Source organism: Pseudochaenichthys georgianus, chromosome 23 (genome assembly GCF_902827115.2).
Source record: "Pseudochaenichthys georgianus chromosome 23, fPseGeo1.2, whole genome shotgun sequence".
NCBI classification, from domain to species: Eukaryota; Metazoa; Chordata; class Actinopteri; order Perciformes; family Channichthyidae; genus Pseudochaenichthys; species Pseudochaenichthys georgianus.
The window spans coordinates 11153458-11179977 of NC_047525.1; the positions used below are offsets into that span (position 1 = coordinate 11153458).

The following is a 26520-nucleotide window of genomic DNA, read 5'->3' on the forward strand; positions in this document are numbered from 1 at the left end:
CATCCTCTTCATAACAGCAACTTGGCACCGTGCCACATAGAAATTAGCCCCTCTCTCCCCCCCTGTGATCCAGAAGCAGTGGCTTCCAAGCATGATATGCAGGAGAGCATACATGTCGACAGCACATGTGCAGAGACGCATCCGGACATTAACGCACGTTCAGTCGACTGCAAAAGACAGAAAGGTGGATGACTGATATAATGAGCGAATAATGAACAAATAACCTAGTTTGGAAGTTTTCGGTCATATTGGGGGGATTTATTATTTAGCACAATCTGGTTCTGTCGTTCTTTCTGGACACACACACACACTAATCCATCAGAGCTGAACTAATTCACGGTGCGCTGCATTATAATCATGCAAACCTGAATGAGAAACACCGGCTTCGTCTGTGTCTCCTTCAAAAGACGTTGAGTAGCACGACCAACCAATTTATACATTTGCATGAGAAAGAAGCCAAGCCAATGAATGTGCATACTGAAAAGGTGAGCAGACGCAGAAACACACACACACACACACACACACACACACACACACACACACACACACACACACACACACACACACACACACACACACACACACACACACACACACACACACACACACACACACACACACACACACACACACACACACACACACACACACACACACACACACACACACACACACACACACACACACACACACACACACACACACACACACACACACACACACACACACACACACACACACACACACACACACACACACACACACACACACACACACACACCTCTTGTGCGGCCAGCGGTGGAGCAGCCAGTATAGACAGAGTCCTCTTTCCACAGGCTTTGTGATGCAAACAATGTCCGCTGGAGGAAATCTTGCGCTGGATCTTTCCCGTTAGAGTCCCCCCAGTACTGTCCTGTCCATCAAGTCCCCAACTCAAGCCACTGCCAGCCAGCCCCGGAAAACAAATCCCCTTCTCTCTGCACTCCACGGTGGAGAGATGGAAAAGGAGGGAGCAGAAGAATGACACAGAGGCAAAGAGAGAGCGTGTGTGAGAGAGAGCGGGAAAGAGGAGGGCAAGGGGAGAAGTGTGTGTCGCTGCGAGAGAGGGAGAGCGAGCGTTGAAGCTCTGGTGGTGGGGACCAATCTCACCCAGATCCCTTTTTTCCCTCCCGGATCCCTCCAGATTCTCAGGTCCTACGATGCCCCCCATCTGCAGCACGGGGCACTACATCTGCTTCATGTGACTCTCTGATTAAAATCCTTCCCCCGCCACATCACACGCCCCCCCCCCCCCCCCCCCTCAGCTTATAACATCCACATGGCCTGCGTCTGACCTTCCTCCACTGTCAACCACCACATGATGAAATTAAACATCATGTTAGAGCCACAATCATGTGTTAATTAACAGAATTCCTATTGTTTTTTACTAAAGCGTTAATTTAGAAAGCACTGGTTTCTGGAGACTCTTCCAGTTCATTTTGCTCATAAATTCAATGTATCTCCTTTTTCATATTCTGTGTCTCCTCTGTAATGAAATTGCCTTCTTTTTTTATATGTATGGACTTGTAATCACATTTGCAACCCCACAAACACAGTTTGCTTTTAAAGGATAATACATCAAATAGAACCGAACAATGTCAGACTTTATGGGTGTTAAAGCGGAAACAAATAAAGATATGTGCAGACTTCTGACATTCTTATATAAATAAAATGTCTCCGCAGATGTATGTGTTTTGTCACAAGGACATCTAACAAGTAGGGCTGGGACAAACAATGTTTTACATTATTACTTCAGGCTAAATGGAAGAAAAGAGGAAAACCTACATGTCAGTATTTTGTAAAGCCCAATTCAACATTGTCTCATTCCTATGCAGCTATTTACCAGGTCACAGAAGCTAAAGACAAGCACATATTTGTCATTTTTGCTTGATTAGGTAATAGGTTTCTCAAAACAAATAATAGCCATCTCACACCATCGAAACTGTTAATGAATTTACTTTATATCAACAGTTTGTAACAAAAGGGACTAGATTGAATTTTGGTAACATAATAACATAACATAATATTATCAAGAAGACCATGAAATACCACAAGTGTCATGCAATCTTCTGCAGTAAAAAAGGGCCATATTTGATGGACAAGCATCACCAGGATGTTTATCTTCTTCGTCAAAATTCTGTCCATCTTTCACTTCACTTCCGACACTTCACGTGTAATTTTAACTTTCTCACTTAATGTCATGAACCTGGAAATTAAAGCAATGCTAGCGTCAAAGCTGTCTTTGTTTAGTTTTATGTCCCAAATCAATCAGATTCATTTAACTTCAACCCTCAGAGGAGCTTGGCTTTAATATGTCAGGAGCAGGCTCCTCTGACTTGCAGAGAGCTGCAACACTGTAGCTCTCCCTCGATAACGCCTAATATCTGGCCATGTATCCAAAAATAGATTCTGTTTGTGTGTGTGCACATACATCAGTGCAAGAGAGTTCAATTCTAGCAGTGGCCCCACTGGTCTGGAGTCAGTGACGTGTATGAGGGTGCAGGAGGTCATTCAAACAGATGTGATGCTCTCTATCTCTCTTTTTTTCTCTGGATGTTATTCCTCATTAGCTCTTGCAGCTCAGACAGGGCATCTATCATGACTCCACTGATATGTGACACTGCCGACGGGGAAAGGTGAACGACAGAGGGAAAGGATGGAGGTAGGAGAGGAAGAGGCTCTTGATTGACAGAAGCTCAGGTAAAGCCCCTTGCAGGTGCTTGAGTCAACCAGCAGAACATGAAAACAATCCCAGAGGTATGAGAGGTTCATGCATTTATTTCCATAATGTGAAACGGCTCGTCCTTGCAGTGTAGGATTGGAGCCACACGCAGCCATGATAACTGTTTCCTAAACAGATGGGTGGATGAGGATCAGTTATGTAGAAGAAGAGAATCCAACATCTAAGCTCAGCAGGTGTCATGTAGTTCCCCGTTGAGGTCAGGAGAGAGAGAACAGTCTTTGGAGAGTCAGGAAAACAAGAGAGCAGCTGCTTCCTCCGGGGGATGGAGGTGCGATGAGCCTCCTACTCTGGCACAAACTCTCGGAGAGAAGCTCCCCTGTAAGCGGAGATAGATGGAGCAGCTCTCAAATTAAAAACAATGGCAGTTCTTAACACACGGTGTACATTTCTCCTACTCATTTGCCTTCATCGGTGAGTTATGTTTGAATGTGTGGTGCATTATGCATGCTCTTTGGACTTTTTCTTGCTACTTCCACTGCCACAAATACAAGTGAATTAACTGAAACTACAAACGTGTTGTGATTTATATTCAGTTCTTTTTCAATGTTTTTCAAGCAAAGTGTACTCTTATATATCTGGTTTAAGCAGTTGATGTTCCTGCTTAAGCAAAACAAGTCACTTTGTAGTTTTGTTTTGGAGTGTGAAAGAATGAGTGCAATAGCTTACACGAGATTGAGAAATAGAAAAATATGTTTTCCTTACGATACAATTCCATCCAGCTATTCATGCAGGTAAAGAAAGCTCAATAGTGGTGCATTTTGACTGACTGAAGTCTGAAAGTTCATTATCATGGACATATCAATTACACAAAGATTTCAGCAGCATTGTGACGGTTAAGATTTTAAATTATCCTAAAGAGGACGGAAAACTTTCTATATTATCACGAAAATTCCAACATGGAGCGTGTGCCGACAATAAGTGAGAGTGTGGGGCACCGTCATCAGCGCAAGGCATACGACATTTATCACATCCTGCTCTGAGGGTAGCCGACGGGAAAATGTAGCATTACCACACTGTGCGTATGTACAGTATGTGTGTGCATTGAAGTCGCAGGGAGCGCCAGCTAACAGATGTTGGGATAATCAGACTCATAAGATCAGGATGGGCTAAACACTGTGCCACCACACACACAAACGCTCTGATGAATACACACAGAAGTTGCAAACGCTGTGGTGAACGTGCTGGAATCCATAAACAAAAACTGGTTTTCAGATGGGTTTACAGTTTTGTTTATGCGACAAGAGCATGTATTAGTGCTTGACTTTTCCATTCTTCTTGATCCATCAGTGACCATCAATCTAATATTAGCAAAGTTAAGAGAAAACTTGGATACATAGTGGGATCTTTAAGAGGTGCTTTTATTAGAAATTCCCATCGCAGGTCCCTTTTCTTTCAACCTCCTTTGTACAGTAGGCATTCAAACTCAGCAAATTATATTTTTTCTTTTTCTCAAACTTAATGATATCTGTTATGACTGCTGCCTTCCGGGTCGTCTTTATTGTGTTAATCTATGTTGTATGTAAATGAGCAGTACGATTGCCCTGACGTCATTGGCTGCCATCTCCTGGTCCGTCCCCTGAGGATTGTGATTTGAGCACGCCGGGCACGACGCACTCGGGCACGACGCACTCCAATCGCGGCGCACACCTGCTGAAGATGACTTCAAAGCCTGGGGACAATCATCACTCTGGAGGCTCTGTGTTGTGGGACAGACGCCTCTTGCCTCTTGTTGTGATTACTCGTGTTGCTTGATAATTCAGTGAATCCTCTGTGTTCAGTTATTCTGCTTAGCAGCGTGTTGAAGTAGTGTTCTGTGTTTAGCGTAGTATGTTCCCATCAGCAAAAACACGTGGGTTTGCTATCCTGGCTACAAAATGGTGGAATGAGCTCCCCATTGACATCAGAACAGCAGATAGCTTACACACCTTCCGGCGCAGACTGAAAACTCATCTCTTTCGACTCCATTTCGAGCGATAGATCTATTAACAAAGCACTTATATACTAATAAAGGGCTGGCTTATCTAAAGCCAGTTGAGGAGCACTTGAAATGTTTTTGCTCGAAGCCTGATGTACTTATATGATTCTGTTTTCTTCAAGTTTGTATTTTGTTGGTCGAACGCACTTATTTTAAGTCGCTTTGGATAAAAGCATCAGCTAAATGCAATGTAATGTAATGTATGTGTGTGTAAAGAAGATCCAGGTTAGCTTAGCGGTTAGCGCCTGTTGATCAGCAGCAGCTGTGTTGTGTTACAGTTTTTTCAGTTTCCTGTACCACATTCAGTGAGGTTTTTGTTTTGTGTACTAATTATTACTGTGTATACTCTGTCAAACTCCCTTTTGGAGTCTCTTTCTGTTGTTACAGTAGTTTTCAACCGATATTTTGGCCCTTGATTGTGCCAGGCTGTAGGCCCTTATTATTTTTGTTCCACCATTATAAATACCTATAATTTTACCAATTCTACACTGGTGTACGTTGCTTCTCTCTACCCCTAGAGAGGGATGTAACAATATCAGTGAATATTGTATGTTTGTCCGAAATAATGATGTGGTACCATATTGTACTGAAACACTGATTAACACTGTTGTTGAAAGACAATACCATTGTTCTTGCTCATTTTAGCAACATACAGTAATTATAAAATTACATATCATTTAAATTTGCTAAAAGCCATCATGAATTCAGAACAGTCTAGGCTAGAGAGCACATCTTTTTTTGTTTATTTTTAAGCACTTGTTGCTAAAAGAGGGAAAGCCCACATACAGATGTAGCGCTTCATTTCAGACGCCTACCTGTGCGGGTCCGTGATCGGCACGGGGTGGGCCCCTGCTGAAAAGGAAAACTCCCCCGCAGGACTTGATACGCCCCCTTGATAAATATATGTAATTTTAATGAAACCAGCTGCAATGGATCATGGATCCACCAGGGGAAGCCGTGAAAAGCTGCCACACTGGAACTCATGTGAAATACACAGCTGATAGATCTACAGGTATCTGATCGGATATTTGTTAAGATCCATATGTCACGGATAGGATCATATTCTGTGCTAAATAAGAGACATGTAATCATTTACAAAACATCACCATGTTTTTATTTAACAAAATAATATTGTTTAATTCACGTAGGCCTAGGTGTAAGTACAAAACATCGCTATGTTTTTTCATCAGGAAATGCAGCTCAAACAAACGATTTTTCAATCATCATCCTCACGATCATTTAATGTATCATATGTTCGCGAATTGAAATGAATGCACTAATACATGTAGTTTAATCCACGTGAGTTTACAACAACAAAAATAATCGCTTTGTTTTTATATCACATCCGACCGGAGGAAAATGCAGCACGGCTCTCACTACCGATCATCCTAATCCCACGGGCAAACAATAATATGTACAGTGTTAATAGTTTACTGTATTATTAGTGTCTAATATTACTGCTATAACAATCACACATTGAGTTGTTAAAATCAGACCGTTTTTTTTTTAAACGGCAGCTCTCAGGTGATCAGGTGTGTGTTTACCAGTGTTGGGGCTAGCGTCTTACAGACTAACGCATTACTGTAACGCAACTACCTTTTGCGGTAACTAATAACGTTACTAGTTACCTATTCCCATTCAGTAACGCCGTTATAGTTACTCATTTCATTTCATTTCAAACCTTTATTTATACAGATAAAATCCCATTGAGATCATTGATCTCTTTTCCAAGGGAGACCTGCTCAAGTAGTTCCACATGAAACATAAAAACATAAATAGAACAACAAAAGGACATCATACAGCATCATTTACAAAATTATCCACATAAACAGGTACCAATAGCTTCCGATTGAGTAGCATCCAACCGAGCTTTAAAAACATTTAGTGGCACCAGATTGTTAAGTTTCCACTAAGTTTTACTGTGATTTAAATGGGTGCGTTACTGCGTTATATTATGTGATGGAACTGAACCGAATCTCCTTGCGGATGTAGCTTACAGGCGAATACAGCGATGTCCTCTCACAGTACCATGGAAAAGTGAAAGTGACCAGAGAGGAGTGATGATTGGTTAACGCGGGGTAACATTTCAGGGTAAGCCAATCAGAGACAGAGTTGGGCGGGTCTTGCCTTATGGGGAAAATACACAGACACAAAAACACTTGCTAACACACACACATACACGGCAACGCCCACTACCAGCACACACACTATGGCAGATGCAAGTATCAGCGAGAGCAGCAGCGCATTTACAACTTGGAGATATAACCACTATTTTCAATTTGTGGGGATAAAGGACGCACAAAATATTATGGTCAAATGTAAACTGTGTGCAGGACAGAAAGGATTGTCCACATCGAATAACAGCAATGCCATTCTTCTGGAGCACCTAACTAATGTACATGAGGCTATACAACTAGTCGCCAAAGACCCCACCGTCTCAACCACCGGCAGTGACCCAGATGGAGCAACACCATCTAAACAGCCAAAAAACGATTTTTTTTTTTTTTTAAATCGCCACATGTCACCTAGAGTCAACTAAACAGATTGATTGCTGAAAATAGTTTGTTTGTCTTCAGTGTCAGTCTGACAGTTTATTATTTATCTAATTGTTACACTGCCAAAAGAGTGTAGTTCTTGTTTAATTGTTACACTGCCAAAATAGTGTAGTTGTTGTTAATGTGTACACTGTGGTGATTGACATTATTCACCCACGGATCTATGGGTTGGTGTATTGTTCTGTACGGACATTTTAGTGAACCGGACTTCCTGTTTCCGCCGGTCTTCGCTTCCCGGGAATGAAGTTGTGTACAATGGTTTTCAGATACTAAATAAAAGTCTAGCTTGTACCTTTGATACCCCGCCTCCGACTCCCATCTCTCGGCACCACAACACTGCCAAAAGTGTGTCGTTGTTTTTCAAATAAAATCAAGTTTTATTTATATAGCACATTTATAAACGATGTTTGGTCGAGCCAAAGTGCTGTACATATAATAAAAATAGCCTACAGTAGAGACACTTTACAGCAAATACAACAGCACAGATTTTTTTAGTTTTTATTTCATATTGCACTACTTAGAACTTGATTGTTGAGGCTACAATAAAGATGCCTGCTTTATTTTTATTGCACAGATTACAGGTACTGAGACAACGAAATACAGTTTAGCTTCTAACGGTGCAACAAGCAGTAAAGTGAAAAGTAATGTACACAATCTACAGAATAAAATATAGAATGAATTTAATGATAAATAAACAGTGAGATATTTGGGAATCAAACCCCATTCATTAGAGTTTTAAGTAAATGTATACATCCGTTAAGAAAATCCCTGGACTATAGCACTTGTTTCTTTGTGCCATGAAAAAAAGATTACTTTCCAATTAAGAAATTGCTAATTTTCTGAAACTACATGACAACAGCCTATAATACACACTATGCTCTCCAGGTCCCACAGGTGATTATGCAGTGAAGCTTCCTTCTGTTGTTTTTGCTGACCATCCCCGTTTCACCCATTGACATGGAAATGCACTCACCCCACCAGCTGCCTGAATGTGTGTTTCTGATGAACAGAATCTGTCTCTTGGTGGGGAGGCCTGCTCCATTTGAGCCTGGGAATGCGACACTCAGAGTGCTTCTGGAGCAGGAAATGGAATATGTCCTTCACATGCTGCCATGCTTTGCAGTGGCTAAGCAGTAGATTGATGGAAAACAGCATGACTCCAGACGGTTACCTCACATCTCTGAACCTGCATTGCATTAAAAAACATATGGCTCCATTTATACCGATCAAAATGTGATTGGTGTCCAGATTCTCTGTTTGGAAATGGACCAATCCAATCACACTGCATGGGGTTATAGGTATTGGCATTGAATCTGATTTCCTGTACCCTAATCGGTTTTTTGTATACCCAAAAACGGTATGAAAAGGTGTATGCGTTGGTAGATTGGACTATAGGGGCACAGTCATCAAATGTAAGGACAAGACATCTGTATTAGGCATTTTGCTGAAGAAGGGTAGGACCTTTTTTTTGTGTTGTGTCGAGTTGGATGTTTTGTTTGCCAATAAAAAGCGTTATAATGACATTGATAATATATTTCTGTCCATTGATATTAAACATGAACAAGATTTGTTTTTAACATCAATAGCAACATGGCTACCGCTAGCAACCCATCTATTTTCTGAAGAAAGAAACACACAGAATACAACAGAATTACCAATTACCAATTAGGGTGGCGGCTGCTGGAGTGATGGGAGTGGCTCGGCCGGAGACCAGGCAGCTGAGCAGAATCAGGTAATTAAGCTCTCAGTATAAATGTTGGTATCCTGGTTCTGCTCTGTCCCTTGCAGTAGATTGGGTCCTGGGAGGAGGACTATCACTCTCCCAGCCACCTTGGACAATACAGGAGCAGACCGGGGTTCATGGAAGCCTCTTGTGTTTTACACCGTCAGTTTCAAATAAACCCTGCTTGTGTTTCAAACCTGCTTCTTCGTCCGTCATATTTTATCCCTGTCGTGAGCTGGATCGCTCACACCCCCCAATCTTGCTTAAGAGTAAGGAAGATTTTCATCACTACCCTCTTGGGCTTCTTAGCTTCCTCTGTCCTGGGGCTCTTCAGCTGTGTAGAGTTTTCACCGTTAACATTACTCCCGTTGTGTATACTGTATGTATTGGGCTTTTATTGTAAAAGGTAGAATGGAACCCACTGGCAGGCTGAATTGCTAGTGAAAGCTAGGCTTATAGGGAACCCATTTAACACAAGTCGTTTGATTATTCTTAAACCATTCAAATTGCACGACCAAAATAAACTTCATAATGATAAGCAAAAATGCTGTCTATTGCCAATGACTGAAGGTCCACAGTAGGAAAGACAGTGGCACGGATTACATGCATATTGGAATAGACAAGTACATAAAAGCTCAATATGGATTGATGTGCTTAAGGGTGGAGGCCAGAAGAAAATCTCTACAGCTTGGTATTTATCAATACATGCTGTTATTATGTGCTATATGTAGATGAGGAGCCCTACAGAAGCTGTATACTAATGTTTAATGATGTCATGACCTGTCATTGGCCCCATCAGGCTGTGTAAGTAAAACAGGTAACACCTTTCTCTGTCCTTGTACAAAACTATATTTAAACGCCCAAAGCTCTGAGCGCTACCTTTGCCCAGTCAGAGCTAAATTTGGTCCCTGCTCTGGCGTGAATGGCAGCTTTAGCTAAAAGCCACTGGCTTCCATTAAGTACATCAGCACTCTGTTAAGTCTCCAGGTATATCACCCTGGAGAGAGGCTTGTTTTACACCTCGAAGAGAAGCCATTTAGGTGAATTAAAGGTTGCAACTCTGAAACTCCTTCAGAACCATTTTCTCTTCCCAACTGTTGAAAGCTTTCTTAGAACAGAACAACTGCTCTAAATAGCATTAACACATTGAATCTGTAATCACATGGGTCCTCGTGTGGTTTAAGAGAAAACCATCTAACATTTCTGGAAAAACGTCATTGTAAAAGATACTTTAAAAAAACACTTATACTGCACAGATGTTGGAAAGTTGGCTCATCCAAGTGTAACATAGAACACCAGCCAAATGACACCCCAACAATTGTTTTAAAAGCACCCTAATCAGGCAATGAAGATAATTAAATGTGAGTGAAAAGCATAGGGCAATTAACACCCCTTTAGTTACAGTTACACTTCTTTGGTGATTAGCTAATTCCCTATATTACGTTTTTAGTGCCTCGCAGTTTGCCCCCATTCTAAACGATTGTTTCTATTCCTAGATCCACCATTTTCACTCGCATCACAGCACCTACTCAGGCTTTTACACTAACTGCGCTACTTTTTACTGCTGAGCCAGCCAATAATTGCATCAAATAGATTTTGACTCCAAATCCAGTCACTGATGTAATACGATTGTGCGATGATAATCACCTAACTTGTCTCCTTGGTCTCCTCCTCTTTAATTATATCTCCTATTCTCGTTAGTTTCAGGCTACCATTTTCTTTGTTTCTATATTTGTAAAAGAAACATAATCCTCAAATGGGGTTATCTATTTTTTCATTTGAAGTGTCAGCAACTTCAAGGAGCAACTCAAAGTGCTTTGTTTTCACACTCACACAGAAGTGATGGGTTTAAATTTGCAACAAAGATTGATCAAAGTCCTGCCATCACAAAAGTAGCCACTGCACATGCCTGGTAGCCACAAAACGTCTAGAATTCTCTATTATGTAAATCACATTATATTTAGCATTTATCCAAAGGGACATAAGTCCAATAAACCATGAAGAACCAAACTCAGAACAGTAAGAAACCTGCAGGTACATTTTCTTCAAGTAAGCCAAACCATTGCACAGTACTTTGCATGGACTTTACATGTAATGAAAAAAATGCATCGCGTCTAGGGCTGCACGATTTTGGGGGGAAAAAAATCTATTTGCGATTTTTCTGACAAATATTGCGATTGCGATTTGCGATATTTGTTTTTAAGCGACCCAACGGAAGTTTATTGTAAAATGCGGCCATAACTCCGGCTAGGAAGGTCGCATCAACGTACTCCCGTCTCTAGCACCCCCGCAGCCCGGGCTACGAGTGAAAAAACTAAACTTACATGAAACTTCCGTTGGGTTGCTTTAAAGTCAAGCTTCAGTTTAAGATTCACCCTGTAATAGAAACATGTGATGGAGCATTACTAACCTGACTCAGATGGTTTGTTTCACCAAACCATCTAAAGCTCCATTAGAAGCCATTTGGAAAGGGCAGGCACTTTCAGAAGCACTTGGCAGGTGATTGCATCAATCTGTCTATCACAGGGGTCTGCAACCTTTTTGACCAAAAGAGCCATTTTGCTCCTTTTTCCAAAACATTTTTTTGTCTGGAGCCGCAAAACATATTTCATAGTTTTTTATTGTTATATCAGACAAAAACTACAGTTTTTTTGCATTTATTATGCTATTTATTACATTATATAAAACTGTTAACCTCTAATAAGAAACAAATAACTCTTATAAGGAGAATTAAAAATAATACACAGGCCTACTTTAAAATAAATTAAACACAGCGCTTGGGGAGTCCTCTGCACATTTGAAGGGAAAACAAATATTAAAATGGGTCCACTTTGAAATAAATAAAACACATAGCTGCACCCTAAAAATAGTTAAAGGTACGGTAGGTAAGAATGGAGAAACCAGCTCGAGTGCGCTAGAATTTGAAAATACACAACCGGAAAAAATATGCCTCTTCCTTCAGACTTTCTTACAGAGTCCCTCCTCCAACACACACGAAAACGCACATGACCAATGAGGGCACGAGATAAGTTTGTGCACAGATGGAAGGCTGACAGGCAGGTAGGCCATCCAGTTATTTGAGCCGGGCCGAGGCAGATGATTGGTCGTGCTTTTTACAGCGCTACGGCTTCCACAGATTAATTTTTGTATGTATTTATTGTCAAAGCATTTCATATATTCATTGCTATCGGGACGTTAAGAGCATTCCATGGAATATAACAAAAAGTGTTTTCTGAAATAAATTACATACCCCATTGAATTATGACTGAAGATCGTCAGCTGGCTTCCTCTCCCTTGTTGTTCCTCGATACGTAAAGGCTGCACCACCGTTGACAACTTCTCTCTACATATCAAACATACCGGTAAACCAGCATCGTTTGCTGTGAAAGCAGATAACTCTGTCCACGCAGAATTAAATCCTGTGTTCCTCCGGTACTTTTCTTTGATTTATCCATAGTTCGCTCATCGAGCCGGGGGTTATTCGCCTCCAAGAAAAGGCGCTCGCGCGGGACAGTAGCAGGATGTGACGCATATTTTAGTTGACCTAATTAAAACCGTTTTGTTTTTTATTTATGTGTCACAGTATCACCTCAAAATACAAGATACGAAACATTTTCAACCATGCAACAAAATATAAATAGTCCTACAAATACTTTTATTTTATTTCCTTCTTATTTTTGTCTAAGCTCAAGGGAGCCAGAGCAGAGGGCTTAAAGGGCCGCGGGTTGCCGACCCCTGGTCTATCACCTTCTATCATGGGCTACTTCTGATTGATTAACAATGGCTGGTACATGTGGAGCACAGCACTTCTGATTGGTGTGGATGACTGACACCCAAGAAGAAAAAAAAAAAAATTATATATAAAAAAAATTGTTAAAAAAAAAAATTGTTAAAAAAAATCGCAGGCTTTGCGATTTGATAATCGCATAATTTCAAATCGCGATTTCAATTTAAAATCGATTAATCGTTCAGCCCTAATCGCGTCCAGTTTGAACGCACAGCCAGGATACAAAACGGGCACGTTTTTGTTGAGGAGTCCGATTTGCAGCGAGGGAGAAGCCAACCAAACGGCTGATGCTGAGCAAAATATGTTACAATGAGCTTCTAATATGTGGATGGGCACCAAAGGAGAAGAGCAGAGGGTAGGATGCTGAAGAAGAGGGTGAACGATAAAGAGATTTCAAAAAGGCAGAAGCAGACTGCCATGGGTGAATCAAAAGCACGGAGACATTGCCAACAGAGCGAGCATGTCGAAGCTGCTCGCATATAACAGCTTTGAAGTCCAAAAGAGTGTGAAACAGCCTCACCATGGTCCACTGGTGGGATGGAGCATCCACACTCAACATGCTAATGTGGCTCAGTCAGGAGGAACACTCTCCTCCTTTAACATGTTTACCATCCGTCTCCTGCCATGTCGTGTCAAACTGACGCCTCAAAAAATGTCATTTCTTCTCAGCGCTGCAATGGCTTCAAGACACAAAGGAATCCATTCCCACTGAGAGACTTTTAGGCATATGAAGTGGACAGATAGGTAAAAAGGCCAAACACACAAACTCAACAATGCGGTTGCCTTGACAGCAATATTACTTCCGTCACAGTAGAGACAGTGTCAAGAGACCCAGTGAAGCGAATCACACACGATGATTCATTTCCATGAACTTTGTTGTTGGATATCTGGTATGTCTGTATCCTTAGACATCACAGAGATCTCAAACGTTATACTTGAGCACAAGGTACTTTGCTATATTTATATGTCTAACTAACTCCTGACAGATGAAAGAAAAATTAATTCCTAGAGCGTAGATAAGTGATGATTATGAGTGGAGAGAATAAAGCTGAGGGTCATAGTTATAAAATAGACAACGCTTGAGAGAAAGGCGCAGAGCTGGAAAGGAAGAGACCAGCAAAGATCAATATGTGTTTCTTAATTGGGCTGTTATTCAAAGGCCCAGTGTGCATCCAGTAATCACTGACACCCCATGATAGAGCCATTTAGCTCCACTGGGCCATGTGGAAATCCATAAATGAAAGGAGCGGAGTGAGGCTTTATACGATGCAAGAAAGATATAGAATTCTAATCTTTTGTGACCAATATTGCATTTGAAATGTGAATTGCGCTAATGTTAAATCTATTAAAAAGTGTAAAGGCTCATTGGTGTACTTGGTAGTGAAACATATAGGTTGTGTCAAGAAATAATACAAACATGTCTACAAAGCATTACAATTAGCTAGCTAGTCTTTCATGTTACTTTTTTGCCCTTTCCAGATCACTTCAAGCATTTACAACTTGTGAATATATCGTTAACAACTTCTTATTTTTGTAGTTTTGCTAAGTTTCTGATATATAAAAGAAGTCAAACAGGAAAGTGATATGAGACGTCAGAAAGGTAGGCTGCAGTTTTGCACGCCTCAACTTTTCCTTTGCAATTAGGATTATTACAGAAATTGTAAGTATGCTCGCTTCAGGTTTCACCTCCATATCTATACAACGTTTTGACAACCTACAATCAGATTTGTAAGTATCTCTCCAAGACCTGATCTATAACTTTGGTGAGTACTTTATCATCATGACTCGACATAAATCACAGCCTTGACTTTCAAAGCAAGACCCAAGATGCAATAGTCTGGAACCATCCTTTGTTAATGTAATGTTTTCGTAATTAAATCAGTTCCTTCTGACTTAAAAATTGCACCCCTTGAAGATTTTATCTTATTTTTATACATTTTCTGTTAGAACTAGAGGAGAAATGATAATACAGGGTATATGCAGGAATCCTGAAGTCAAATGTAATACCTTTTAAGACATTTTTTAAGACCCTTTCCATACATTTTAAGACCTCATCGCAACTTCGAGTTCTAACCGGTTACATTGGCGACACACTTTACCTCACATTTACTATATTGATTGTAAGACAACTAAACAGAGTGCAGACAGACTACTGAAGCCTCCTCTCCACATGAACGGCAACCTCTCTGTGAAGGTCAGGTTTAATGCAGTCTATGCTGCTTTGTTGCTTCTGTACTCTGTGCTCTTTCATTCCAGTAAAACTCCTCAGAAACCATTCGAAACCAGTATTTGACCAATAAACAAAACAATTGACAACACTTTGAACTATGAAATATATTAAACTTTGGTGAGCTTCAGCGGGGTAATGCCATATAGGAGCTCCCTCACAAATACCCAGGGGTTAAATTGGGCTGGGGCTGTCCGAGGCTAAGCCCGGCACATAGGACGATGCTCTAACGTCATCACCCTCACACATTTGTCATATGTTTACAAAAAACGATATATATGTTAAGACTTTTCTCGTTCTTAATATAGACTATATTTAGGGTCGATATGTGTTGACCTTACTTTAAAATAGCAGATCTCTGTGACCGGATATAGTTTGGCTTAGACCCCGGCCCCACGAGGACGCATACAGTAAAACGCAAACGCAAAAAAGTCTTCCGTTCACACGCATTCGATTCATTTACGCGTCCGTTCACACTCGACCGCTGGAAATGCTGGAAACGCTGTAGTACATATGCCAGGCCTGTAAGTGGCACTGCTGCCGCCACAAAATACACCAAAAGCAGCGAAGAAGACCCCGGAGCATGGTTGTCATGGTTGCCCTTCTGATTATTCTCAGCGGTGGACGGCGTGTTCTCCTGCTGTATATCTCTCAGGTAGTCCACCAGCAGATCCCCCCCTCCCCCACACAGCGGAGCAAGGCAACGAATCTTAAAATAAGAAGCAGCATTTTATGGCACGCTATGCATGGGGCCGCCTTGAGGGGGTTTCCCGACATGTTGTTTCAGTAGATTAAAGGGTGTTTCATGTTGTCGTTGCTGTGGACCTTCTTAATACCTTGGAAAATGCAGTTTAATACTTTTTAATAGCCTTAATTTTCGTGAAATTGATTTATCAACTTTTAATACTTTTTAAGACCCCGCGGACACCCTGTAATAGGGGAGATATCTTGCACATATTATCCCTCAATAAGTTGTGACATGTTTAACCCTTTCAAGAACTAAGCCAATGGCCGTGTTTATGGGGCATACATTTCCATCTCACTGAAGCTTGACCCCTAATGCCCAGAGTGTGATTGATGGCTGAGTTAGCACACAGTTGCAGGAAACCAGGGCTTATTTATATCAATGCATTGCTGTTTAATAGCCGAGTCATAATGGCCGCCACAGGGCTCACTCCTACGCGTCGTCACTGTTCCAGCACGGCTCCCATTACACCTTGCTGGGGCCAATTAAATTGAACTAACCCAATCAGAGCCCAGGAGCACTGCGGTCTGCTGAGCTCGGCAGAGCTGCTAATAGAAGCTGATGGAAGAAAGATTTAAAATGTTGCAGCTGAATCACACTTTGCATATCCCGTATTCCCCGCTTTGTTTATTTGCGCTGGCAGAGATGAATTTGAGGATATGTCGTGTCGTAAGAGGCTCATGTAGCTTCCAGAGAGCAAACGGAGCCACGGATGATATTCTATAATAATGTTTCTTAAGCAAGTGTAATGAGGTAAAGTGGTGCACGTGCAGAGGGAGCTGTGGAATATTCCTTTTGAATTACCTTTTAATGAACTGTGACAATGTGACGCTCAGAGGGGAAATGTGGATGAAATATTTGCTTGAATTATTATTATTATAGAGTAAACTTGGGGCCTGTAAAAGGGATGCAGAGAGGTCTTCAGGTTTTACACAAACATATTTGCCAGAGCTGAATGAAATCCATCAAGTATTTTTCTCTTCAAACACACAAAAAGCTATACACACACACACACATGTTAACATCACAGAAATATGGAATACCAGCCCAGTATCACCTACAGAGTTGCTTCAAATACTGCCCCCCCGTCACAACCTGCGCTGTCAGAATAGCCGCCACACACAGCCAATCATGGGACACTTCAAAAGGCCTTTTCGCCCCAATTGCATTTGGCAGCCTGACTTCAGATCAGAGCTTACTGAGCAGAGCGGTGGACTGTTTCTGAGCTAACATCCCCCAGCAGAATGCCTTTTATGGATAAACCAATACATTGCAAGAAAACAGGGATGCACCAGAGAGTTCAGAGACAAATGCACAAACATAGGCCGAACAAAGTGAAGCCTTTGGACAAGCGCATGCGGAGTGAGAAGCAGACTAGAAGCTGCAGCGTAGATCATCTGAGGTATTTTAAACTCCAAGAGGAACAGTTGTCAGGTCAGATCTCCACAGGATTTCAACTTGATTCCTTCCAAAGCTCTCCACTGTTGTACAGGGACCGCTCTACAAGCAGTCAATTTGGTGTGCGGAGGAGGTTTTCGGAGGGAAATGTGTTCTGAAGCCTGAATGTGTACAGTGCATTATTAAGCACCCAGTATCCGGGACACAGTCCTTAGTAAAAGGTCATCTGAAAATGCATCATGAAAATCAACTGCTTAACTTTGCATAGGAATGAAGCTATGTTCAATTGTAGTCTTCACTTGGCTGTGGACATACTTTGATACCGTTTTAGATATGATAATATATATGAATAAGAATGTATATAAATTGTCAAATGACACTGTGTAATGTGAAATGGGGTTCTACTGTATGTTGGGATGAATCCACAGAGAATTCTCACTTTCAGCTCAGTTTTACTTCTTAAAAGTTGCTGCTTTGGTTCATTCTCACCTCCTTTAATTAAAAGGTCTGAAAAATCAATCCAGCCTGGCAACAAATAGCAGACAAACAAAGTAAGCAACTACTTTGTGAATATAAAAAGGAGCTTTTGGCAGCAAAACAGACTTTAATTTCTACTTCTGGAACTACAAAACTGTTAATGACTATTGCTTAATGGTAATTTGTTTAACAGATGCAGCTTTTCAACTATAAAACAGACACAACTCGTTCTGAAAATGAAGTACGCTCAAACCAATTTGGAATTCTAATAGAGTTTAGTTTAGCCTATGAATTGTATGACTACCTTTGAGACTGCAGTTTTTCCTTCAGACTCTGATCCAACTCAAACATTAATTCCATTTCCTGGATGTACCCATGTGAGCTAAGCTACTACAGGCCTCTCTGCTCAACCACAGTGCAGCCGGTCAACCATCTCAAATTGTGCTGCGTCACCCCTCCCTGGAAACATTCAAATCACAGGCTGCCCATGGCTGTCTGCACTGGATTCAAAGCCCTGGTGCTGGCACACATAAAAGGCTGCTGAAAACGCTGCAGAACATTACTCAGAGCTAGCACCCAACTGTGCCCCAAGTCCAATGTGTCCCTCACAGGCAGGAAATAATGTTTCTTTCAAGTTTCCTCCAAAAAAACTATAAAATCCCCTTAAGGCATTTCTTAGAGCTTCTTTCTTACGGTTATTATTGACCCAAGCAATGGACTTCAGCTCCGACATATCAGTAAATCACTGTGTTATTTTCATTAATTTACCGATTTTTGTCAACTGCAATTCATAATTATTGTTACAAAAGGAAAAAAAGTAAGAGACAACAACCTTATTGGGAAATTACTTAATGTACAGATATGAGTACGATAAACTTTGAACACAAGCCTTGAATCTGTAAAAAGAACCGACCAGATCACGTCTATGGATTCATAAAAAGCTAAAAAAGTACACCGATTTGTCAGGCTTGCAAACAGCAGCCACTTGATCAGCTGAGGGGAAACGATTACCTGTAAAGCCCTCAAACAGAGCAGGAGTGACTTAAAGAAAATCAACATTTGAACAGGCCAGTGTTGCAGAGTCTATTCCCCCAATAATGAGTGCAAAGCTTTTCATTGATTTCTCTGTGCGTGAGAAGAGGTCAATTACAAACTCGGCAGCGGTCAGCACTCGAGTGGAAGGAGCGATGAAAGGCTCAGCACCACTAAGTGTGGGTAAGTATAGGTAACTGAAATGGAAGAGAAGTTTCCATCCCATAAACTTGAGGAAATGTCAGCTCCACTGAAGGGTTGACACAGGAAATTGACCTCAGTGTGAAGTGCTACAGCTGTTGAAAAGAGAAACCCTGTATTTTCCCCCACTGATCTATACGGCCCATCTTCTCTGTAGAGGTCCCTTAAGGGCTCCATTTTGTTCTTGAGTGAGAGTGCATTTTGGGGAAAACGGCACTCGACATAAAGGCTTTCATGACTTCAAGAGCGGAGGAGAAAGGCCCTCTCAGTAGGGCTGCTTTCAAAGCTCATCTTTGATTTTAGCCTCAGATGTTCTTCATGTTTTCACTCACATTTGATGCCATTTAAACCTGTTGGTTTTCAAAATGGGATTAAATGCTCACCACCAGCAGAGGCATGATGAAGGCAGAATAAATGCCTTGGGAGTGCAGTGACACACGGAGAAGATCAATATGTTACGCAAACGATTAATCATCTTGGACTGATAACATTTCACGGATTCAAAAGAAATAAACGTAAATCTGAGGCTTGAAGCACTGTTAGGTAAAACGTTCCCTGCTGCTGATTATCAAATATTCAGTCCGTTGATTGACATGATGGTCACTGAATGATCCATGCATCAACTCTTAACCTGTAAGACTACTACTGACCTGCTGGGCTGGATCAGGCAGATTTTAACAATAGATTCTTTATTTACCCCGCCAATGATGTTATTTCTTTACGGCTGTTTGTCCGTCTGTTTGTCTTTCAGCAGGATTACAGAAATAACTACTGACCTGATTTTGCAATGGGCCAAGGAAGAACTGTAAAAGGATTCGAGCAGATCCAAATTATTAAAGCAGATACACACATTTTCCAAAGCTTGGGCTTTATTTATTGAAACCATGCAATGTCGGAATAATCGAAAATAAACTGTTCACAATTAGAAAGATTTTTCCAATTTAAGAAATGGGACAATCCACTGAGAATGTAAACGCAACGTTGGCCTTGGTGGAGGTCTGTGTTCTCCGTGAAGTGCCATGCTAGTTAAATATGTGGCCTTTTGTTGATATAGCGTCTCACTCTCCATGAATCTTAAATTTCATACAAATATAATTTTTTCTTCTGATGCTATAAGAATGGTCTACCTTTGCTGCAGGAGGCTTTGAAAGTACAACATTATCTTAGGTTCGTTGTAGATGTCAATTACTAAAGAAGACAATGAACAACCATCGACACGTTGACGATAATTATAAATAAGTTGTCACCACTGTGGTCTCTTAGAACCAATTAACAGACTGATGAATATTTAAAATACTCATTGGTACAGCACTCGTGTAGACAGATGTCAGCGGGAGCATGTTGTCCCCGGTACAAGTTTAGTTGTCCTGTTCTTTTCTGGGCACCACTAGGGGTTATTCCACCTGTCACGTCCCATCACTGTTGCAAGCTGGTTCACGTAATCAGAGTAGCTGAAGGCTGCAGAGGACTCTAACGTTCAGACAGCTCCATCGACGGGTTTACCCACATCTCCCTCTGAACAGACAACTTTTTTCTCCTCCTCGTGCAGACTCGGGCCCGCACACAAATTCATGCAGTCTTGCGGAGACACCCAGCGCTGGCTGTGGCTGCAGTCGCCCCCGAGGCCCAATGTGAACACACAGCATGACACGCAATTCAGTCTCCAGCTCCGAGACGTGCTCCACAGTTCATCAGCATCAATGTCAGACCCCACTGACATAGCTTCTAGTGTGTCTGGGCCAGTGAGCTGCTGGGAAATTACCTACGACCTCTTTGAAATTAGGTCTCTTCTTCAGAAATGTTGCGTCAGGTTCGGTTACAAATGAAAAGAAGCCTAAGCTGCCAGATAACAAATTGAGCCGCCTCATTGAGAACAAACACCTTCAGCTTTTTAATGTCCTCTTCCCTGAATCCTATTATACCTCAGGTTTTCCTCCTCATCCCCCCCCCCTCCCTCTCTGACATAACAAGTGTCTGAGAGCTTTGGAGAGGGAAAGGTTCATCAGCAAATATCTCCCTAAAACCTAATCTCATTTATATGCAGATGAAATAAATATTGATGTGCTGCCACGCTCTCGACCTGTTTTGCCTAATTGATGCCAGCTATCTTGTTTCACTGATGCTAGGTATGAATATTGGCAGGAGGCTCGCTCCGTGATATGAATAGTCGCAGACACAACAAAGCCAGAGTTAAAGTGAGCAGACAGACAGACAGAAAGACAGCACTGCACGGCGTCCTGAAACAAACAAATAAAGTGCGCACGGATGAGAGAAACTGACTGAGATGATTAATTGATGGTGGGTGATTTGAGAATACAAATATTAACAGCTTTAGAATATCTCACAGCACCGTCATTTTATAAGGTTGAAGCATATGCACAGATAAGAGCTTGCAATGCATTTAGGGATAACATTATTTTCATTCTATATGGGGATTCTGGTTAACAAATCATTTCCAATAACTCTTAGTTACCTTTCAATAGTCTAAATCACAAAGAAATATAAATTACAGTGATGTAATACAAGAAAGCAGAAAATCCTTAGCTGGAAACAGATCATGTTTTTTCATCTGTAATTTGTGTTTACTTATAATTAAATAGCCTGCAATTGAAAAAGCACTTTTATGAATTCCCTTTCTGAATCATATTCAAACACACATAATGATCCAAAACACTGGGAATATACACACAGGCCCAAGAACACTTGGGGGATCAAACCGCCAACTCTGCAATAGTTCTGTAAATGTTAGGTTAATTGTTAGCTACTTCGATCATCAGCTCTAGAAAAACCAGTTTCTATGTACAATAAGAGATCAATCTCTTACTGTTGCACATTCATAGTTTTTATGTTCCTGTTGCTCTACTTTTTTATTTTTACTGTACTTTTATTTTCCTAAATCAGGGCTACACTCTACACTTTTAGAATGTATTAAAGGAATTGTTTATATTGTACATATTCTGAGGTGTTCTTATTTAGTTGGGTTAGGGTTAGGGTTTGACTATCAAACTATATACTAAAGACAGTTCTCTGGCATTTATTCTCAGTATGTAGCCTTTTGGTTTTACAAATAGTTGAACCTGTGGCAAGCCAAGCGAAAATGCAAGCTTATCACTTCCTGAAAGTGTAAGCAGCTCTAATATATAAAATAATTGAACTGCTATGTATGGAGTCCGTAATCATTACGGGCCGATACGTAAGTCAAGTATCTTAATTGGAATCAATAAGGAAATACACTTTATTATAAAGAATAAAATGAATTGTCTGATGAAATGTGGACGTTCAGCTCCTGACCGTCGATCCAGCATTTATTCAGCTAATTATTAGCAGCAATGAGAGTTTGCAAAAGTTTCATAAAAAGCAAATGAAGATTAACTTTCAGATTTGACATTATTTCTGAAGATCACTTTGATTGCCGTCTTCCTCAAATTGAGTTAAGCATCTAATTGGCCGATGGGCTGTGTGTGCCGTGCTTTAGAGAGGCTTGCTATTCGGCATGTGATCAAATCAGTACCGATCTGCAGGTGACGGTCATTAGCTGAAGTCCTGAAGGAGCGCTGTCAAGCACACATTAAGGTAATGCGATAATTAGTTTGACTCTAGATGGCTGCTGTCTAAGTACAAAATTGAGTAAACACATTTTAAGTGCACGGTGATACATAGGGAGGTCAAACCGTCTTGTTTCGACTCGTTTTAAGAGGTTTAACAAACACTCAAGTGACAGAGACAAGCTAAAGAAAATCTGAGCAAAATAAGGAGACAGGGAGTTTGTTGTGTTGGGTTCAGTCCTTTGAGCCGTCACATTATTGTTGCTTCAGTGCCACATACTCTGCTGTAGTACAAATCTTTTTCAGCAGGAGCAAAAACTGTGTCCTGACGTGTGAAAATGGTCAAAAGCTGCTTTTTGTGAAAGTCACAGGCATAAGTTATGCAGGCTGAGCGCCATTCTGTTTTAATAAGCTGTAACCTTCCACAATGCTGTTTACCTCACAGCCGGCTATGAATGAGAAATGTGTGAAAATCCATCAGAGGGCTTTGTTCAAAATATAGAAAATCAATCATCAACAATTTAAACATCTAAATATTTTACAGGTATTCTGCAGACGTTTTTGTTAGGTATACAGTAGTACTTACATTCAGTTCTTCTCTCACCAAAATGCAAAGAGTCCCAACACATTTCCTTCCTCCATTTGAAGAAGCAATTGTTTTAATATTCGAAAACCTTGTTCACATTACCACGTCCACTTCTTTTTCTGTTGGCTATTTAAGTGGGAAAGTGTCAACAGAAACCTGAATCATTGTACCCAAGTGCTTCAGCCTTGTACACGTAGGATCCACTAATCAGAACATGCTATACAGCAACAGTATTAGTCAAAAATGTTAAACTAATTTATCCAATTAAAAAACGCAAACATTTTTAAAGCTTCAAGTTTCTCTATTGTGGAGATTTGCAGCTCTTGCTTGTGTTGAATGTTCTGAACATATGAGTTGAGAGGGAGTTGACCTCTGACTAAACTATTGGATTTAACTTATTTGCAGTGTGGTAGGCACCAGAAGAATGGTAGAAATATAAAATATGTTTCTGTTGCATGTTTTTAATTTATAGAATTGCCATGCTGAACTGACCAAATACCGTTTGGCATTTTTGCCCATACATTTGTTTACCCCATTGGCTCTTTAGGATTTGCATTTTTTTCCAGCATATTAAAAACCTGTACATTATTTTCATTACTGATGGATACATTCATTATGAAAATCTTTTATTTGAAGGTTGAAATACAAAAGGTCCTCTTTCCCTGCAGACATTAATAAAATATGCATTTCTTTGATTGATTCTAGCAAGTACTTTGTAAAGAACAATAGTGGTGTCCCACATGAGACAGCATTAAGTGAGGGACCCTTGAACCATATAAATAAAGTCTGGTCTAAAATGCTGATATCAGGAAACAATGCACATCTAGAGTAAAGTGTGCTGTTATGTTGAGAATCTAAAGTTGTCCGGTGCTGTGCTTCAGCAGTGAGCTGTGCAGAGGGAGCGCCTGCAGGCATAGTCCTATTTTCAGCTTCAGTGGGCAGAAGAGCGGAGAGCAGGGGTACTCAGGGCAGACAGGATCAACCCCTGCCCCATTTAACCCTACACACTCCGCTTCACACACACGCGCACAAAGTGGCTTGTTCAAACCACTACTGCCCCGACACAAGGTGAAAGGCATTATGGTGATGGAGGAGTGAGGGTGGTAGAGGACATGCTGACAGGGAATATAGTGCTTCTGAAAGAGTGACGAAGTACACTCAAGAGCCAAAACACAAAATTGTTCCTTATTCTTTTGAAATACATTGATTATTTTTTAATTACCTAATTTCATTCATCATTTAATTAATCATTAAAATGTGTTTGAATGACATTTAAATATAGAATGTCCTTAAAATGTATCTAGTATGTATACTGCTTTGACTGTTAAGCCATATAAAGTGCATTGTCATCAGTGGAGTGCACATTGAGCAGCATCATTAACTAGCCGGCTGCTGTTCGCCGGCACATTGAGTCTCAGGCAGTCTTACAAATGGGTATTTGGCTCATGATGGATTATCAAGTGAAATGTCATCTCATTTCACCTCATTAGAAAGAACCGATCACATTACATTAGAGTCAATGCCATTGACACATGCTTGCATTAGCACCGCGGGGAGTATTGCTTGGTAATATATATGAATGAAAACAATATTTCATTTGCTGGAGTGCTTAGATTTAGACAAAATTCAGAAAAAGTGCATCAGATAAGACAGAAATATAACTTATTATATATAAATGAATATGACAGTTACATAGAAGAAAAGCTAGCAAATGGAGCTGCATACTGTAGGCAGCTAGCTAAAAAAGTGTGTGCTCAGTGCGTTTAGCTAGCAGTGTGTTTAGCTAGCAGTGTGTTTAGCTAGCAGTGTTTTCAAGTAAGCTAACTGACCACTCAGTCATCTTGATATGTGTACTGAAAATTAGACTACATTATTTAGATACGATTCAAATTAAAATAGTTGATCTACCTATTTAAGGTGAAAGGTGCAACAATTGTTCTTGTTTACTCTTATTCACTTGTTAAAAAGGTTTATATTTTTTATAAATTCCAACTGCAATTCTTTACTAATTCTTATTTTCGACTCATCTGATAACCTTTCAGTGCCTTATGCTGGTTTCCGTGCCCAGAGTATTTCCGCTTTGCCTTCTTGCATCATGTCTACTGATACACATATACAACACTTTAAAACTCAGTGTGAAAAGTGAGATTGACTTTGGTCTGTGCAGTGAGAAAGATTTAGTTTCCTTTTAGAACTGGGTTAGTGTGTAGCTTCAGAGCATTACACTGAGGGAAATGTCAGCATCTTTCAAAGGCTTGGTGTAAAAGTAGGCATACATTTTAAATGCTCCCCTTCACTGCACATTAACGTTTTATGTGATTCTGCCTTTTTCCCAAAACCTAACCATTCCAGCCTAATGTTTCACATTAAAGGAGTGTGTAATACTTTCTTCTGTAACACACTATTGATCCTGCAGAGAACATTTGTCTTTTCTATTTTGCCTGCCTAGCTTCACAGCTCAAGTTAAAGAAAAATAACTGCAGCCTAGAGTCTATATGTGGGCTTCAGTGTCGCTTTCAAGGACACATCAGCACGGTGCAGATGTTTACTGGGTCATTAGAGGGGGTCATGATTTTTTATGTTTAGCCTTCTCATAAAAACCACAGTAGAGTCACATAGTTGTTGTAAAACATCTACTTTCTTTGACACGGTTTGATTATGCCTGCCACCATCGTTTCCTTTTATAGTGACCAATCAGAGGTACACAAGTTGTTAGCACTTAAGATTAAACGTTTATGTGAGGCTGAGAGTCTGTTTAAAGACCTCTGCCTCTCCTCCTCTCTCATTTTCACTCTGCCTCACATTTTACTTTCTTCCAGTTTTTAGGTGGATTCTATTTGTGCATGCAGGTGTGTGCTTGTGTGAAAGAAGGCTGTGTAAGCATGGGACAGAATGTATATATATACACGTGTGTGTGATTGGGTTTTCAGGGTGTGTGTGTCTGTTCAAAGTCTACATCATGTCTCTGTGTCAGACAAGGGGGGGGGGCTACATCTGACTGTAGCTCGAGACTGCCATCTATGGGGACTAGCAAGCTCAGATGATGGAGATCCAGCAAGTAAATAAAACACATCACAGCAGCTGCAAGGAGAGGCTTTTTGCTCCAATTTCTTGCTCATTTTTGAAGGTAAGAGAAACGTGACTCAAGGCTAAATGGCTAATGGAGTAAATAGTAGCTACAAAACCCCCAAAAGTTCAAATAGCCTCTGGAATTTGACTACTATGAAACATTTTTAAAGATGAAAGCTTCTCTCCCATCAAAAAGATCAATAATGACAAGAAACCCTATAACAAATGGCTGGGTCAGAAAATTCCCAGAGTAATGAAACCCTCACCTCTGAGCTGGTATTCAGCCATTTTAAAGTATTTCAGACATAAAACATTCAACAGAGATAATGTTCACAACTTTAAATAAACCTTGCACACAAAATGACTGGAAATATAAAACCACCGAAAAGCAAAAGGCCGTTCAGCTTTTAGAGCAGCA

At 40.6% G+C, this 26520-nt stretch overlaps 1 protein-coding gene across 4 annotated transcripts in view; it reads right to left on the reverse strand.

Annotated features, from left to right (window-relative positions):
• The window catches only part of magi2a (membrane associated guanylate kinase, WW and PDZ domain containing 2a), a 241919-nt gene that overhangs the window by 161006 nt on the left and 54393 nt on the right, over window positions 1-26520 (reverse strand). The window lies entirely within an intron of this gene.